The sequence below is a fragment of the Sceloporus undulatus genome, chromosome 2, assembly GCF_019175285.1.
Source record: "Sceloporus undulatus isolate JIND9_A2432 ecotype Alabama chromosome 2, SceUnd_v1.1, whole genome shotgun sequence".
Lineage (NCBI taxonomy): Eukaryota > Metazoa > Chordata > Lepidosauria > Squamata > Phrynosomatidae > Sceloporus > Sceloporus undulatus.
Genome location: NC_056523.1, coordinates 36,125,040 through 36,130,907, shown reverse-complemented (window position 1 = coordinate 36,130,907; position 5,868 = coordinate 36,125,040).

Below are 5,868 nucleotides of genomic sequence, written 5' to 3'. Positions count from 1 at the left end.
TGCCTCCATCCTACAGAATCCTGGGATTTGTAGTTTTCTCTTTAGCAGAGAAGGCTAAAGATCTTGTTAAACTACAAATCCCAGGTTTCCATATGATCAAGCTACAGAACTTAAAATGGTGTCAAACTGCATTATTTTTACACTGTAGATGTGCCCCAGGCTAATTTTGTTACTTGGATGTAAAATGTTAAAAGGAACAAATCTGGGTATATATAAATCTGTCCAACATAAACTCACATTTGATGTTAAGGAAAGAAAAGTGTGGTATAAAAATCAAATAGAGATGTAGAAATCTAAAAAGACCACGATGGAAAAGCATCTCTGCTAACAGGACTGGTACCAGCTTCTACAATGTATAAAAGAAAAAGCAAAGGATAAAAAAATCCTCCTCTCTTCACATATTCTTCCTTGGAAAAAATAATTTTGTTTTAAGACAGCAAAATCCCCACCTTCATCTTTTTCCAGTTTCCTAATTTTGATTCAGCACCATATCTTTGTTTAAAGGTTTATGTAGATAAACCTCAATTTTGCCAATCTCTGTTATACGTAAGTAGAAGGATCAACTTCTAATTTCTCATGTTAAATCCTGGAGAAGGTAACTATATTATCATTTGCTTACTGAGACCATTCAGATAGTGTAAAACTATGGCAAACACAGAAACATTTAAAACTTCAAGTTAGCCCTTAAAACAAAGTGGAGGAAATAAAACAAACAAAAAAGCATTTAAGATTGATGTAAATATCTAAGCACATTTTGCCAAGTTGATTAAGGATATACATGGTGACAGACACAATTTGATTTAATGAACTTTATATGAATGAGGGATGAGTCATTTTCTCATGGAAATGAATCTACAATGTCTTTTTTCTTTTCTAAAGTGCTCAGAAAAGATGGCAATTGGAGGCCCATATAAGATAAGTACCCTAGAGAGGAAGAAGAAAATGTCATTGACAGTTGTATTTTTAGTACTGCAGTATCAATTAAACATCTATAATGTGCCCTATCATTTTAATATATTGTACAAGAGCTGCTTCTAGCTACTCTAAGAGCAACCAAGATACAGACCAATCAGTTTGAGAGTGATGATTGTTGTTGTCAAAATGCAACCTTGGGGACTTCAACTCAGAACTGAGAGGAAAGAATTCAGATTAAAACAGTATCCCAAATGATGGTAAGTGGGTGGGGGATAAAGAGTTTACTTGGGACCTTCTGCAGGCATTAGATAGCATATTCTCTTTTAACTAGAAGGTGAATTCACTCATCTGCACACTTTCCCACCAATCTTAAATCCCTGAAATCATGGGAGTCAGGGGTCTTACCAAGTGGCATTCTCCTTAGCCATGAAAACAGGTGAAGGTGTAGTTTGTCTGTATAATGTCGATGTCCAAAATTGCTGCAAGTATGCTAGAGCCCAGAGACAGAAAGAAAATCAACTTGTTTGAGATATGGTGCTGGAGAAGAAATCTGTGGATACCATAGATGGCTAAAAAAGGCAAAAAAAAAGAAAAAAAAGGCCTCTGAGGGAGAGAGAAGGCTGGCCCAGTACCATCAGGGGCTAGTCTGTAGACAGAGGCTCCTCCCATACATTTTGTTTTGTAAACCACCGTGATCATAGGAACGGCGGTATATAAATAAAATTTCAATAAAAAAAATAAATTGGTCCTTCAAGAAATCAAGCCTGAACTCTCCCTAGAAGCCTAAACGATTACATTGAGATTGTCATACTTTGGCCACATCATAAGAAGGCATGACTCACTAGAAAAGATAATGCTTGGAAAGGCAGAAAGCAGTAAGAACAGAGGAAGACCACATACCAGATGGATAGATTCAATCAAGGAAGCTATGGCCGGTTACAAACCGGCAGTTGGGACGTCCTCTGGACGTCCCATTTTAAAAAAGGGGCGTCTCTTATAGACGCCCCTGAGTCTAGTACGGACTGTGTCCGTAAATGGCGGGGCCAACTGTAATTTGTTTTTGTGTTGGGGGTACTACTGGATACGTAACTGCCGGACTAAACTGGAGGAACGTAGGGTGAAGGGAAGGCGGACGTGGAGAGCTCGAGAGGGGACGTGGCTGCATAGGGATGTGGTATTGCTGGATTGAATGATGTACGTGAATGTCGGCCAAGTTGTCGTCTCGATAAGAAGACTTAGGCCTAACACCTATATAAAAGCACACAACCTAAATCCATGTTCAGATACGTAAACATCTAAAATTACATATTGGAAGGAAATTCAGTAAAATCAATAAACACAGCACACAATTGAGAACAGCTTGCTTGTGTCAAATGTATATTTTAACCGTGAACAAATAGTTAAGCCATAAAGAGGGTAGAGCCAATCTCTCCTGGAAGTAGGGTTTTTAAAATAAGCTTTTGTAAGTTCAGTTTTTAAAAAAAAAACATGATTAACAAAGAAAAGAAACATGAGCAAAAAGAAGTAAGAGAGAAAAACAGAAAGAAAAATGGGAGGAACAGTACATAGAGAATATAACAGGGCTAGGTTATAGATTGATATAAGCTGACTAAGATCTTGGAGGATATATGTTCATGTGTAGCTAAAGCAGTAAAGTCTTTTCTGACCATTGAACGATATAAGATTAATGTTTATCTTTCTTTCCACAGTTGAGTAATATTTTTTTTTTATTTTTTGATAAGAAAATTACATGTATCCAATAGGTGAATCCTCAGTTTCCAATCAGAAGAATTTGGGTTGTACAAAGAACATGTGTACTAAACTGCCAAGATTTCCTTCCCTAACCACAAAATTAATACATATCTCATATCGACGAAATTTCGAAAATCGACGACGAGAACCAAAAGAGTAACCAGTAAACATGGCCACATCATTAACCACGGGAAGCAATGCTGCCTTATGTAAGCCAACCTTTGGAGTTGAAGCAGGCAGTTTCTTCTTCCTTTCTGTTTCTTTCGAAAAAAATAAATAAGAATACCTAAACAGTCAGTTTGATGTAATACAAACAGATTTAGGTTTTTAAAGGAATAGTAGGTATTGAAGTCAAAGGAAGAAGGCATTCTTCTCTCCGTGGTTTATGTGATAGGACAGGTCTTGGTACTTGCTTCATTCATTTCTAAAAGGGGATGGAGTTTTTTAATAGTCAGGAGGCTGGGAGAAGGAGCCCTGCCATGTGAGGAGACTCTATGTAGGGGCCACACTAACAGTGGGGCAATTCAAGCAGAGCTCCCCTAATGAACCGGAAAATCCCAGATAGGGTCAATACTGGAGGATGGGCAATCTTCCAATTCATCCCCTCCATCTTCCCCTCCAAATACCCAGTCCCCCGATTCTGTTTAAAAGAAGGCATTGTTACCATTTGTACCCGGTGCTATCATGGATTCGATAGGTGTTCCTGATTGGTTGGCCTCCAAATTAATAGCACGTCAGGTGTACAGGACTAGCATTTCCTATCTGATAACAGAATCTGTGATTTGCACAATTCTTCTGCAACCCATCAGGGGCATTCAGAGAAGGATAAAACTAGGTCTTAGGATTCGTTGCCCTGTAAACAATGAGATAATATTGTTATCGTATCTATGTCCTCCCTCTTGATTCATATGTTTGCCGAAGTGAAGTATACGTAGCATTTTACAAATAAAGGACATTTCCATTGAAGTATTTTAGCACAGAAGATCAATTTGGTTTTGAATCTTTTTTATTTTGGTCTCTGATGGCGAACAGGAGGAAGAAGCAGTTTTTTTTTTAAAAAAGGACATTTCCTCCACCTCTCTCTCTCCCCCACAGTTCTGTGTCCCTACTGATCTGCGTCTAGATAAATGTTGGTTCAAAAGTCATGATGAAAATTACCAATCAAGCTGTCTCCTCAGCTTCCCCCTGTCATTATGGTTGCCTAAATCAGGTGGCTGGGGGAGCAATTTTTTCATTTGCAGCAGTGGTTGTTTACCACATTAGATAAACTCTCATCCTTAGCAATGCTTGGCAGGGGTGTCACGCCTTTTGCTTCAACACGGCTGCTTTCTTCGCTCAGCAGCACACAGATCAGAAACCCCCACCAACATTTTGATAGAAATTATTTCAGTTAGGATGAGCTGAAACACAATGTCATGCTTAGCAGTAACATTTTGGCACTTTGGAAAGTTAAGAATGGCGGTAATTATGTTATCCTGTTTCTGATTCGGCCGTCCCTCCTCCCCAAGCTCTTGGCGGTTATTCTTGAGCATGCCGGAGCAAATGAAAACTGTAAGAGAGAACAAAGAGCTAGCATTTCTCATGCTTTTTCAATCTCCCGACACCTACTACTATCCAAACATAAGGTAGGATAGTCGCAGATATTATGACCCCTCATGGATTTGCATCAGCTATGCGACGTTCATTTCAATAAAGGTAATATTGTTTTTTGTGGAGTTTTGGATGTCCGTACACTTTGCTATATGCCAGCATGGTTACCCCTGGATATTTTTTTCATTAATAGGGTTGGTCCTCTTCCAAGATAATGTGATGTGCTTTTATCATTGCTGTTGATAAATATGAGGGAGCTTTCGGCACGGAATGGAAACTCTGTCCCATCCCAACTTGGGGCTATTTCAATTAAAAGTCTTACCTTCTTTTCTGCTGTGGCAAGTTAGGGTGAATGTTTGTGTAAATATTCACATAACACATAAATTTATCCACATGATGCACCCTTTCATCCCCATGCTTGTTGTACAGAGAAAACAGACCTCATCTTGAGACGTGCTGGTATGGTAAACTGGAAGATACCCAACATGTGGAACCATATTAAAATGGAAATGCCATATGTTGCCTAGCATCAGATTTGCAGAAGATTTAAATATGTTGGCTCCACTGAATCTGAAACAATTGGGCTGTTACAAGAATCCAAAATAAAGCGGCTGCTTCGGGCCTCATTTGGAGTATGCTATTTAAATGATGCCAGGCATCCTAAGAACTGGAACCGGCACCAAAAGCTGCACTCCAGGCTTAGGAATGGAGTGTGGCTTTTGGTGCGACCACCTCCGGACCTCTTAGGACCCATGCATCATTAAATAGCATACATCCAAAGAGACCCGAAGGCAGCTTATTTTTGGCAGTCTGGAACGGACCATTGTTCTCAGAATGTGGCTTCCTTTCCCTTCTTAGGTTATTGTTTCTGTCCCTAATTTCTAGTTCCTTGTTTTAATTCTTCTGTCTTATAATCTATTTTGTTGACCATCAAAAAAAGGTGGACAATATGCCTCCTGGAACGGCTAAAAGAAGGAGGGGAAGAGACACAGAGGTTTGGCTGAATAATGTCGTTCTAATGCCAAAGTCCGTGGCAGTCATAAGGCCCAGACGAGGATCCAAAATGGCATGGCAGTGGCGAACTTGAGGTTCTGGAGTGTGCAGCAACCGAACGGTCCAGAACCCTAGTGTGTAACCACCCATCTTGAACGTAGGGACGCGCAACATCGCACACATTGCTGCCTGTTTGCTTAAGTCGCGAGTGCGACAGTGGCACCGCATGAAGGTAACCCGAGTAGCCACAAAAGAGAACCCAGAAAAAATGGGTTCTTTTACTCGGGAAGGGATGTCGCACGGTTTGGCGTCTGTGGTGTACCTCCAGAGTTAAAATGGACACCTCCAGACAGCCATTTTTGGGTGGTCCTGTTTTCAGCCCATAGCTATCACGATGGTAATGTTAGTTAGCACATCCTTAAACCATATGCAGTTGGAGAGAATGGGGGCCTGAATTTTCGGTTATTTTCTTGTGTCAGTGACGTGTTGACCTCATTGTTTCAACAAAGAAAAGAAGTGTGTGTGTGTGTGGGTGTGGTGTGTGTGTGTGTGTGTGAAGGTGGGGAGTAATATCCGTAGCCCGTGCACATATCATGCAGGCGCATGATATGTTGCTTT